General features: G+C 48.1%; 1 long non-coding RNA gene across 1 annotated transcript in view; it reads right to left on the bottom strand.

Annotated features, from left to right (window-relative positions):
- LOC308072958 overlaps positions 1-13,454 on the bottom strand; it is an 81,190-nt gene that overhangs the window by 36,342 nt on the left and 31,394 nt on the right. The window contains exon 2 of the long non-coding RNA XR_013931858.1: positions 1-13,454. This exon is cut by the window's left edge and continues 36,342 nt beyond it; it is cut by the window's right edge and continues 30,914 nt beyond it. This is a non-coding gene — a long non-coding RNA (uncharacterized lncRNA).

The raw sequence follows: 13,454 nt of genomic DNA, 5'->3' as shown, positions 1-13,454 counted from the left end.
TGGAAAGAGATTGAGATTTTGGCTGTTTACATTTTCACCAGATCTCCATTGCCTTTGTGGACTTGCCATTTGCATCAGTCTCCAAAGGCTGTTGGAATTGCTTTCTAGCTCAAAGGAAAATGATACGATCCTGAAGATGCCCGGGGAGCAGGACATATTACTCAAATCACTCCAGAATTTGGTAGTTCTGATAAAAATTTGAAGTGGTACCATGGTGTGTTTGGGATTGCAAATTCCTCCCATATCTGCAACCTCAAAGCACCACCAACACACTCCAGCCCTTTCCTTAGTGAGACAGGGTGACCCTGGCCAGAGAGACAGGACAGGAACCATTCCCTAGACCTGTTTTTGTTTGTCTGAGAAGCAGTTACAATCAGAGGGGACTGCAGTGAAAATCACCCAATCTTACTTATCACACCTACTCCTTCCTAGGCTATGGGTTTTACTTGCTGCTTGCAGATGTCTCCCAAGGGGGTCAGGCCCACAGCTCCCTCTCTGAGAGTCCAGCCCAGTTGTTTCAGAAAGAGAAAGAAGCCCCACAAAACGCAGAGGTGGGGAAATCTGCCCCACACAGATCCCACCTGGATTACCAGCAGTGAATGACTCAAGCTGTGAGGCATGTAGCTTCATGTGTCTTCAAGGCATCTTTTAGGATTAAGCAGTTTAAAGTCTACATGGCTGAAAACAACCACAGAATCATAGAATGGGTTGGAACTGACCTTAAAGATCATCTAGGTCCAAACACCCTGCCATGGGCAGGGACACCTTCCACTAGACCAGGTTGCTCAAAGGCCTCATCCGACCTGGCCTTGAACACTGTCAGGGATGGGGCACTTCTGTCAATGCAGCTTTGGTGGACAGAGGAGGATGCTGTGATGTCTTGGGTACCAACACTCAACATAACTTGTTTCTCACAGCAAACCCTCTGCGGGTGGTGACTGTAGAAAGAGCTACAGGTGTCTGCATCCATGCAGGACTCCTAAAGAGAAATTCTTCTTTTCAAACATTTGTGTTGAGCTGGTTTCCAGGAGATGACGCTACAGGAGAGTAATTCTCCAGCAGGATCCACGTTACCCGAACTGTTCCACCCTTCAGGTGTTGGATGCAAACAGCTCTGCACTAGCTGCCCCACCAGCCATGGCTGCCTCTCTGCATGCTGGAAAACTTGCCCTTAGGAGTTTGAATGGGAGCAGCCTGAAAATCTGCTGCTTGGAGTATACCTGGCATCTCATTTTCTAACTGCAAAAGTGTTTTACTTTAGCCCTGCTGATGAAAATTAATTGAAGACACATGTTCACAAGACCCAGAGGACATCTGTGTAAGCATTCAGTAAGAAGATCAAGACTAACTCACACCAAGAAGTCACGTGCTTAACCAGCATCACCTGTACTGCTGACTACAGACATGTAAGAGGTGGCCTCAGGGTGCCAGGATACCCAGCTTTCATCTTGCCCATGGGGGCAACAGCCCTGACTGTCCCTAGGTATATTTTCAGCTGTCACCTTGTTGACATGCAGCCAGCAGGTGGAGAGGGAGCCTGCATCTACTGGGACAGGCAAGGGGACAGGCACAATTCAAAAGCAAGCAGCTAAAATAAAAGATGAGCAAAGCACACACTAATTACAGATATCCAGAGCTGTCTGCGCTGGGAGATGGTTCCAGGCTCGATGTGGGCTGTGGTGAGACTCTCAGAGGGATGACACAGGGCAGCCAGCTTCTTTTCCTCTGACTGTGTCCCAGCCACGTGCCCTGGAGAAGACGGCAGCAGCTGGGAGGGTCCTACAGCCTTGTGTCAGCCAGGGGAGTGCAGATACCCTCTGCGAGGTGGCAGCTATGTGAGGGACACCCCCAGAAGGTCAAAGCTGGGACAGATAGGAAACAGTGATTTTTTTAGCTTCAAAAGTTTTCCTTTGGGTGGATCTAGCATGAAGGTTGAGGAGTGGTGTGTGTGTGTTCCCCTGCCCAAAACAAGGCAGCAGAACAAAATTAAAGTAAGGAAATCTCAATCACACCTGGTCAAACAGAACATTTAACTCAATCCAAAATAAAAGATTTTGTTTCCTTTTCATGTGTTTCACTTATGGTGATTTTTTTTTTTTTAAATACTAAGTTCATTCATTCGTTCAAAAATAGTAAATTCAACATTTCACAGCGGAACAGAAGCTACATGGAACAGTCTCAATTTAAAGTACATTTCTTATATTTTTTTTTTTACATTGATTCTCCATCTTTTTTCCTACCAAATTAACGAATGAATGTGATCCCAGTTCACAAACAACTTCAGCTGCTGCAAGCTTTGGCCAGGCTGCCTTTTCACTGAATCAACAAGCTCACAATGTCAGCCAGCACTACTGCTGCCGCAGAGAAAAGGGATCTTCTTATATTTCATGAGCATTTCTGACACCATCTGGGAAGTTTGCCCACTGCTATGTCCAAGGTGAGACCAAGTTTTTCACACCTGAAGGTCCCACATTGGGCTTTCGGGTAGAGTTTTGGGCAGCTGAAGAGAACAGCCTACAGCCAGGGCTGTGAGGGTGGATGTGCCAGCACCGATGTGCTTTTGCAGTCTCAGTCCTGCCCGTGGGTGCTTCTCATGAGGGGACAGAGTGGGTAGAAAACATGGAGTTTGCTTCATCAAGGCTCACCAGAGCTCATCTGAAGGCATCCTTGAGTGGTCCAAGGGACCTGTCTACTTCAAGCTGGTTTACACGTGGAAGTTAAAGCAAGTTAACTCCAAGTGTCAATTTAAAGCATGGTTGCTCAAAGAACAAAAACACAAGGCGTCATTACCCCTAGCTAAGAATTCACCCCACTGTTGAGTGTCCTCCTCAGGACCTCTCCCAGGCACTGTGATCTTTCTGTGGTTGTCACCAGCCGAGAGCCATTGCACAGAGAGCATCTTCTACTGATGGTGAATTGAAAGCACACTGGTGCCATCAGCACAAGTGAGGCTAAAAATGAGGAAGGCTGAGTAGGAGTGCCGGGCAGATCCCCCAGCCCTCCTTGCCTCTTGGGCGGTGGGAGCAGCAATCCCTCCACTTGCTGCTGTGGGGAACATGTGTTGCACAGACCTGGCTGAAAAATGTGCTGAGAACTCATCCAAAAACTCAGTGCAGAATGGACTGCTTTAAAACCGAGATTTTAAGGGAATAGTTTCATTGCTTGAAAAGCTTCTAGCCCCAAAACAAGAACTATTGTTCTGTAAAAGAAAGCAGTAAAAGCATTTCTAGGCAAAAATCCCAAATGTAGGCTTTATCTAACTATGTTTCCATAGAAAATGCTTCTCACTCTCTTGTCTGTTTTGATGTTGAAAATACCTGGTCCTGCTCATTGACAAAACTGCACCTCACGGACCTCATCTCACTTTCAAGGAAAACAGCATCTGATACTCAGCCAGGGAGTATTTTAGCAGCTCTGCCTCCTGTGGATTTTGCCGCTGGCTTTAAGGGGAGCAAGACCCAGCTCAGAGCCCCCAGCACAAGCATTTGGAACCGGTTTGCTCTGCATCCCGCTCCTCACTTGTTAGAAATTAAGGAAGAAGGGCGTTTAAGGCTGTGGGCTGGTGGGATGAGCTGGGACTGTCTCTGGGGCACAGGCAGGGGCGGCTGGAGGCAGCCTGGCTCTGCAGCACAGCAAGGGGACAGCAGCACTGTCCCTGCCAGCTCTGTGTCCCGCAGCACCACACTATCCTCTTCCCCCAGGGGTTTATTCTCCAGCTTGGTCTCCAGAAGCCTCCTCAGTGTGCAGGAGGCACCTCTGCCCTGAGGCCGTGGGCAGCACAGCCCTTACTTTGGAAAGGTGAGCCCTTACTCTGCCGGCTGGTTTCGTGCAGGAGTTTCTGCTTGAAGGTTTAATGCACTTACATCAACAGCTTTCTCCTGGTTCTCATAGATGCAAGTGATGTCAATGCAGTCCAGCCCAAGGCACTGGAGTGTGCTCTAGGGCCAGAGCAGCTGCAAGTGGTCTCCCAGCACACAGATAAAGCCTGAACCACTTTGGAGCTCATACTGGGACCAAAGCCATGAACAGCTTTGGGAAGACCTGAATATTGATGCCTGCAGCTGGGCCAAAAGTATCCTGGCAACAGTGTTCTCCTGGCCACGTCCCAAGCAGCACCTTCCCTGGGCAGGGTCAAGGGGCACAGGGCACCAGGCAACATTTCTGCTGAGCTTTGATGGGCTGCACTGGGGGTGCATTGCAGGCTGCCTGGGAAGCGGTGCTTGGGGATGTCAGGGGGACTTCTCCGCTCTACAGCGCTTGCCTCCCTTTGGGAATGGACAGCAAAAGCCAGGTCCATCTGTCCACGTACCCCTGCTCCTTCCTCACCTGCTAGCAACCACCCTACTGTTCAAGGTGGCATCTGAGCCTGCTTCAGAGCAGAAGCAGAGGCACATGAAAGCTGAGTTATGGAGAGACTCCTGACAGGCTGGCAGCAGTCTCAGTGACTCACTAACTTGTGATTTCCTCCGTGGTGGTTTTCCAGCACAGCTGCTCGCAGCCGCAGCACATGGCGAGCGCTGGCGGAGCGAGCGCCATGTCATTTCTCAGAAGGCCAGGCTATGTGGGCAACCTGCGCATCGCTCGTGCAGATCCCCGCAACAAACTCCAGTAATTGCCTCAGAGGATAACAGGCCATAAATCTGGGCAGCTGCACATGTGAGGCATGCATGATCTGGCTCCTGGAATCAAAGCGCATGTGTTTTTGCTGTTTGCTGTGGTTGAATGTGTTTCTCATTCTGGATTCCCCTTTTCAGAGGAAACTCCCTCCATCCCCCTCGTTTCTCTCATCCTCTTTACGAGGGGACCTCAGGCACTCTGAAAACATGGGGAGAGGTTTACACCATTCCTGCGAGACATCTAGCAACTGCTTCGGGCCACTTGACACACGAGGAAGCTGCATATAGAGCAGTGGTGTAATTTTCTACACAGAGGCTGCAGGAGATGCTGGAGTAAATTGTAATTCTCTCGCTTCCCAGCCCCATCTTTTTTCCTCTGGGTCTGAAATCATAGCATTTTTGTTGTCCTCAAATTTGATTACAAAATGCCCAGACTGCCTGAAAACCTGAAACTTAGCTCTAGGGTCACAGAGCTATTTTGTGCAAATGCAAGGCTAAGATTCGAGTGAAAGAAGAAAGAAATCTTTTTCTTTGCAACTCCATGAAATAAAAAAAATAATAAAAAAAAAGAAATTTAAAGAGGCTTTGTCAAACAAAACCTGTGTGGCCAGTCCAGGAACCCCGCACAAAGGTGCATTGTGCTCTGCTTAAGAAATAGCAAGTCCGGTCTGTCAAGATTTTGTCCTGTGCAGCCAGCAAGTTCAAGAAAGCTGGACTTAGGTAGCCAAATAACCTGATGACTTCATGTCTGAGAGCTGAGTAAAAAGCATCTTCCTGCCTCCTTTCCCTTCCCACTTCTTTATGGAAGGGACTCGGCGGGACAGATCAGACTGCAAACACAGCTGGTAGGAGCGAGAGGGAAAACAGAGTCAGGGGAGCACGGCCAAGAGCAAACCCAGCTAGTGGGATCGATCTGCAGTGAAACCACCGGCGGGGGGGACCTGCTCCCTCCAGGGATGCCCAACTATGAACATGGGGAGCAGAAACAATCAGGAAAACAAATGCACATGGTTGTTGAGATCAGCAGCTGGGAGTGCACTGGGATGGCTCTCTGCCCCATGGTGCAGCAGCCCAATGCTGCAGCACACTGCAGTGCCCCAGGAGCCGTCCCTGGGGCTGGCACTCGGAGGTGCCCAGCACACTGCTCCTGGGAGGGTGGGCAGGCCAGGGTAGGCAGGGTGCAGGCAGGTGGGAGCTCAGCACGACTGCCTGGGCTGCTGCTTACAGCTGCCAGCAGCAGCACCTTCAGGGAATACCGCCTGTGCATTCTGGAGTATGCCACGCTTTTTTCTGGAGGACTGCTGGGGTTTCCTGACTTGACATGCTATTGCATCTCCCCCTCTCCTCAACAGCAATGCATGCTATTCCAGCTCATGTATTTCATTTGCTGCCTGAGAGTAGAGGGCACTGTTCACTGAGGACCAAGAAAACATTGAGCAGATCTCCAGGTACCTTAGTGGGGTCTTGCACTTAACTGCATTAATAAGGAGCCCTAGGAATGGACTCTGCCCCTTGGAAGCAAATCAGGGGCTGATCCCATCTGACAGTGAAACCAAACCAAAGCACACAAAAGCAGTAGCTCAGATCCTGACACAGCATGTGTGCACATGACCTGTGTGGCGTCCATACAGTGTCTTATTAGCATCCTGGGAACCTGCAGCATACAAAGGGCTGCCAGCATCAAGATTTCTCAGTCCAGCCCACTGCAAAGACCCTCAAGCAAAACAAGCGATCTCCCAGAGCCGCACGTTGCATGTGGTCTGGTCTCTCTCCCTGCTGCTCTGGTTTCCCGTAACGTACCTGAGACTTCAAGCTATGCTTTAAATAAAACAGCTGTTTTGATTACTTACAAGGAGGCAGGGAACCCAGCCATGCTTTTCCAGCCATTTAACCACATGAAAAGCTCTAGAAGCAACTTTGCCCAGCATTCCCACTCTCCGTACAGGCCAATCCCAAGGATGGCTTGGCCAGAAAAAGGAGATTTGCAGAGCTGCATGTCGTAAATCCAGGGTTTCACTAACATTTGCCAAAGGATTTTCTCTTTTCCAGGAGGGTGCTTGAATCATCCTTGATGCAGGGTTAGGCAAGAAAAAAGACCAGGTCTTTATAGTCAACAGTATTTCTTTTCTGTTGCTCTCTGATGAAACTGTTAGTTGGATTTCCAAATCCCTCAGAGGAAGCTGCCTTCTTCAGTATATTTGTCTAAATCCTTTCTATCCCTTTTCATTCTTTCTGATACTCTTTCCCTTTTGTTTTCAGTTTTTCTTTTGCATTTTACTGCTGTCACGCACAGCAGCACTACTGTTTCATTTATAGCTATAATTACCTCTCTGGTGTCCATATGAGACTGTTGATCTAGTTTAATTTGTAGCCTGTGAAAAGTCCCCCTACAACACAGCAGGATGAAACCTACAGGTTGTACAGGAATGGTTTTATCTATCTAAATAGCCGAACTGAAAACAAAGCCTTTTCTACCAGGTTTTAGAAAAAAAGCTACAGTTGTAACAGGGAATTCCATCTCCATGGATGAATTTATAGGTTGTTTTAGAAATATTATAGAAAAGTAAGCACTCCCACCACAAGCATTTCTCTTACAAATGAGCAGATGCTGCACTATGGAAGTGAAAACCGAGGGCGATTTGTTTGGTCTGGGACATTCAACAGGACTAAGGTTTGGGGCTGCAGCAAAAACTGCTGAGAAGACGCTGTGTTGTAGCTCAAGTAGGTTGGCTACACAAGACAGACCTGTGGTACCAAAGTAACTTCCAGAAGTTTTGGGAGAAAGAACTGGAGGCATGTGCAGGCCAGAGATTTGCTTTCTGGGCTTGATGGAGCAAGGGCACAAGCCACCCCCCACCCCCCACCCCACCCCCCCATTCAGCTGAGAAGCGGCAGGGCTCAAGGAGACGGGATTGATCACTGGAGTTTTATCCAGTGGCCCTGGAGGAGCCTGGGATGCTATTGCAGATGAAATGCTGTGCTGGTTTCAGCTCCTTGGGAGACCTGCCAAAATGAGAGGCCTCTGCAAGCTTCAGCCTGCAGAGCTTGATGATGCCTTCTGGAAGATGCGGGCCTGCTTCCATCAGAAAAACAGACAGGCAAACTAAAGAAATTTCATCCAGGATGAAGCTTTCTCAGAAAGACCTGAAATGATGCTGTGCAGCAAATTATTATCTGCCTAACAAAGACTTTTGCTCACCTGGTGAAAATACTGCAGGTGGGCTTTCAAACATCCAGTTTAAGAGCTGGCAGGCACTGAGAGGCAGGTGAACACATGGAAGAAGTTTCCCTTCAGCTGGAAAAAACATGACCTTTTGCAGCTCTGACTCAGCCTTGATTACAAGAATGTGCAGATGGTGCTGGGGATTGTCACCCCTCCTCCAGCTCGCTCATCCTTGTGTGTGGAGAATGGCTGGCAAACTTTTGCTGTGGCATGGGCCCGTACCCTGGTTGTTTCCACAGCCGTTTGTGTTGCAAGGACCTGGATGGGCCCAAGTAGTCTCAGGGACTTCTTTTTGCACTGCACAGGAGGTGGGAAGGGTAGCTTTTGTTCGGGCAGCTGTGCTGGCCAGGGATATGGGTCACACTGTGAGAACAGTGGGCTGCTGTGCCCTCCCAAGTACCAGTCACCTCTCCCCCATCAGCCTCCTTGTCACCCGTGCAAGAAAAAACAATCCACATGTAAAGAACATCCTTTTCTGCTTTAACAAGACTATTACAGAATAGTTTATTTACTTCATTATGCACCACTTGCCTTCTCCCTTGCTTTTGGGCTGCATTAGTAATTTTTGTCCCTCTAGACTAAAAAGATTTGTTTTTCTGGTAGATGCAGAAAACCTGCATTTTGTTCCCACTCTATTTTCTGGGCTTCCCATTTGCCATTAAGACTGTTTATCACTTCTAATGGCTGTTCCTTTCTCTCTGCACAACAGGACAGATGAGGAGTACTGCCATATCCTGAGCAATTCCGCAGACCAGCAAAGACCCTCCTCTCAGAGCTGTTCCCAGGCCAGGGCTCATCAATAGCTGCCACACTGTGACTGCCACTCTGTGTGAGCTCGTTTACCCGCTCTTGTGTGTTCAGTCCCTTTCCTATAGCACAGCAGTGCCCTTGGTATCTCTACTAACACAACCAGGGCTAAAAACCTTCCTTTTTTGCCCCAGACCGGTATTACGCAAATTTAATTTCACGTTTGGAGGCAAAACTCATCTACCTCTCCTTGTATTTAAGCTGAGCTGTGAGAAAAGCCTGTAGAAGGTGAATGGGAAAGTGTGACAGCAGTCAGGGTTGCATCCCTTTCACAAAACCTGGCTCCAGTGTGGTCTCAAGCAGGGCTCAGCCCCCTGCAGTGAGTTGCTCTGCCAGGGCTGGCTTAAAGGATAGACCAAGCAGGCGTCTATCCACCCCCAGGAAAAGCTTGGGCTGCTAAAAAGCAAGCTTGCTGAAGTAAAATATTTATTCTCAATTTCCTGTTAAATTTGGCAGGAACAATGAATTTTTTCTTGTAGTATTTTATTAGGAGATAGGGATTTAATGGGAAAACCCAGCAAAACATAATCTGCCTCCCCTAGCAAACAGGGTAAGTTGAGGGCCAAATTCCCCTCTCCCGGCTTTAACAAGGACATAGCCTTCAGCTTTACCCTTGGGCATCGCAGAGAAACCTCTGATCTGGTGGCTGGAGGCAGGACTTCACAGCCAGCAGGACGTTAGCAACAAGCCCCTCAAAAATACCTTGAGGAATGGCATTTAGGGAAATTAACTGCCTCTGGCAAGAGTAGCCGCGGTGCTAAGGTCATCACGTAAGCCGGCTCGCCTGGCACTGCTCTCGCCTTCGCCAAGCAAGCCAGACTCGCAGCCAAACTTTCAGACAGCAGTGTAAATGCAGTCCCGAAACGGTCTCTGGCTTGCAGCAGGCAAAGAGGGTAAAATATAGTGACTTATTCTCTAGTTAGAAAACAGCTAGAGCAAAATACCTTTGTGCTGCTTTGACAGAACTGGTAAGTTCTTTCTTTTCCCTATTTTCCTTTAAAGCACCAGAAACAAGTTAAAATAGGAATATGCATCAGTGACCTGAGTGCAACAATAGACACTGCAGACCTCTCCATTTAGGCTTGGTTGTAAACCTACTGCTTTGTATGAAATATTATGGAGTGATTCATCACAGGGTAATTAGGCTTTAATCCAACTGCAGTTTTATCCACTCAATGATTAAACCTGTCCTGGTTGCTAAAGACCTCCTAATAACAGGACCACCAGTGTTTTGTTTTAAGTTTAGAATATTTAAGCCCCATATCAAGCTATTAACATGAATTGAAGGCTGGTTTATAACATAAGGAAGCAATATAAAGCTATCAGCATTCATTTCATGTTGGGCAGCATAAAAACTGTCATATTTGCCATGCCACCACCTTGCAGGATAGGTCAGATGAGCACAGAAACTGCATGTACTCACTAGAACACAATTCATCTCAGGAAAGCTTCTGATCATTCCCTGCCTCATCTTTTCATCCAAGCACATCCCCTTCCCAAACCCTTCTCTAGGAGTACATCATTTGCAGTACAAGGGGGCAGTAAGCTAGAGGCTTTGTATCTCCAGTGACACCCATGAGTCAGCCCTAGGCCAGATGCCACCTACACAGGTTTATCTCCATTTTCTATTTGGAGCCTCTCATTAGAGTCAACCACTTCTCTGTTGCCCTAAATCCAATCTCAGAGACTCTTTTTCTTACCTACCTTTCTTTCTATCCCTAAAACAGAAACTGCTGAACTGCCAAAGGCAGTACCCATCACTAGAAGCACCTCAGAGCACCCCACCTCCCTTCTACAGCAGCAAACCAGCCACCTTCTCCCCACACCCCTGTTAGCTTTTATAGCCAGGACAGCTGTGTGACTCACCCATCTCAGGTGAGATCAACCACCCTTAAGGTGACACACCAATGGACCTTATTTTCCAATTTTGCAGTCCCTCCTCTTGGTTTAAATGTACCTTTCGCATTAGGTACAGCCAGATCTGTATGCCCTGTCCTTTCCCAACACCAAGTGAAATCTAAGAGCACTGCAAGTCTGTAAAAAGTCACCATGTAGGAGCTTGCACCATGCAAACGCTTCTTCTGCCCTAACGGCAAGCCTGTTATTGCCTTCCTTGAAAGATCCCACCTTTCAGTTCAGCGTGCGGAGGGTGAATGCAGTGAACACAGAGCCCTTTTCGCAAGCGGCCCTGTGAATACTGTGGATCTTGGAGAAAATTTGGGAATTGCTGGCAGTTGTACAGCATGGAGGAGGGAGCAAAGGGACTTGCAAGGGAATAAGCATCCATCCTTCTGGCAGCTCACTGTCTGCCAAATATAAGCTTCCCTCCATTACCAGGAAAGCAGCTGGCTTGTGTGCCAGGGAGGAAGCCCTGCTACCTGTGAGCTTTCCTGTTGCTGCTGGGGAAAGCAGCCAGGGCTTTGCACACAGCAGGGCAGACCATCACTGTGCTTTCTCTTGAATTTCCAGCTGGCATGACCTGAGCCAACATAACCCCTTTCCCCAGAGCAGCATGTCTCTGCAGGCTGACTTGCAATGCCACTCCTTGCTGGCAGCACTCCTGCCCCTGGGGTCCGGCTCCAGCCAGGAGGGCGGCTGTCCGTGCCCTGGGGTGCCAATGCCCGTGGAGTCAGCTCTCACAGACAGGATTTTTTTCACCTTGAATTAGTTTGCCCAAAACCAATCGTGAATAAAATGGAAAGTCTCATGCTGTGCAAAAAGCTCCTTCCCATAAAGCAAACATCTACAGATGGAAAGTTTTCATCCAGTCTGATGCCAGAGCTGGGAAAGCAGGGCTGCACAGCCACACCAGGAACAAAAACCCTGCGAACTGCTGTGCCCCGATGTGGGGGAGAGAAGGAGACAGTTATATGGGAAACAAACAAGTGTGGTGCACAATCACCCTGCAAAAGTCCCATTTACAGTTGTCACCCAGCACACCCCAGGATGCAGTCCAAAGTGCAGGTCTTGGGCTATGTAACCTGCACAGGCTGATAACATGCCACCATTTGAAAGGACCCCCACCTCTTCAGCTCCATCGATTTTGTATATTTAATGGCTTCAAAGACACTTGTGCTAATGGGCTAAATCTTACCTATGGAACAAGATAATCATCACTGCGCACCAAAGCCTGCAGCAAAGTCAATATTGACAGAGCTGCCCTGGCTGCATCCTGCCGGCTGGGACTCCCAGGTGTGCAGCGAGGTTCTCCCCCAGGAACCACTCAGGTGGGGACCAGCAGAGATTAAAAAACAGGAGCCGCAGAGTGTGTTAGACAGGAACTGTGACAGCAGCATGGGGTTTCGCAGTTCCTGAGACACAAGCAGCTCTGTTGGCTACCAACATATAGGAAAAGTTGTGCATGTAAATCACTTTCAGGCCAATGTATGCATTATTGGTTTTAATAATCAGATGCAAATGGAAAGAGCCACCCAGTAATTATCCCCACGTTACATAAAACCACACACACACCACAGAACATGACAACTCTGCTGATGGAAACAGTCTGTAGCTTCACTTTCTCTTTTTGCCTCATGCTATTTTTCACTTGTTCCTCTATCCCAAACACGTGTTCAGATATCTTCCAAGGGCTCGGAGGCTGTCTTTGCAAAACTGCCAGGCAGAAAGGCCAGTCCCTGGGCGTGCAGACAGTCCCGCTGGAGCTGGGAACATCACACCTGGTTGTGGTTCACCTCTCACTAGTCACTCACAGCATGCTGCTCACAGTCCGGGATTAAGGCTTCGTGGTCCTGCAGCGTGCTGGATGTCAGGGTCAGACACGAGACAACCAGAGGCAGGAGGCCTGGGAAAGGAAGGGCAATGTCGGGTGGTTTAAGTGAGCGATCACACACTGCAAATAGCAAACTTCGAAAAAAGCAGCTGCTACAAATAGTTTGCAAGGAGCTTCTGCACTAAAACAGCACTTGAGCAGTCCCAAATGGTAAATGTTGAAAGGAAAAGTCAGTTCAAAGAGAAACACTGATCCTCCTGCAGGAAAAGAAAACCAAACAACTTGGGGGGAAAAGAGATAAAAATCAGAAACAATTAAAGAGCAATGGTTATTGAATATACTACCCCTGTGATTAGGGCTCCTGAATCTGTTTATCAGGAGTGGGATGGGTGCAATGAATATTGCATAGCCCAGAAGCACCCGAATTGTTGATGAATCGTGAAGGGCTCTGTCAAAACAGAGCCTGTCTACAAATGGAAATCCTAGTGTCCCTAGCATTATCAGCTGCTCCACACAGGAAACCTTGAGTGTGAATTTCATGGTAAACATCTGCCTTCAGCATTTAATTCTCCCCTTCAGAGTAAAGACAGGAGAAGTGAGTTTGTTCAGCCAGAGCCTTTTCCGAGTCCACCATGGAGAACAGGATTTGTGATGAGATCTGTTTTCAGGCTGGACTCAATGGTTAACCAGTCAGATTAATAAATGCCAGAAGGAGGAAATAACAGGCAAGTTAAACAGAGGAGAAAAATGTCTCCCCACCTGGCCAGATAGCAAAGTTTACAAGAATTCTGTGCCTTGTGGATAATTCTCCCCAGCTCTTATTTAATGTTGTTTTAGAAGAGGTGATTGCAGCATCTTTCCAGTACAAAGGTGGTGGGGTTTTCCATGTCAGCATGTTCCTGGAGGATCCCAACCATTTCCTTCTCTCTCCCCACTTCCTGGTGGAAATGAAAGATGGGATACATGCCAGCTGGCAGGAGTTCTTACATCAGCAGTATTATCTGATGAAGGATGGTTGGTTATAACACAACATTTCTTTTGTTTCATGGGAAAGTATTATATTTTTATCCATTTATTG

The sequence above is a fragment of the Falco punctatus genome (genome assembly GCF_963210335.1).
Source record: "Falco punctatus genome assembly, chromosome: 13".
NCBI classification, from domain to species: domain Eukaryota; kingdom Metazoa; phylum Chordata; class Aves; order Falconiformes; family Falconidae; genus Falco; species Falco punctatus.
This window is presented reverse-complemented; position numbering and strand designations above follow the sequence as displayed.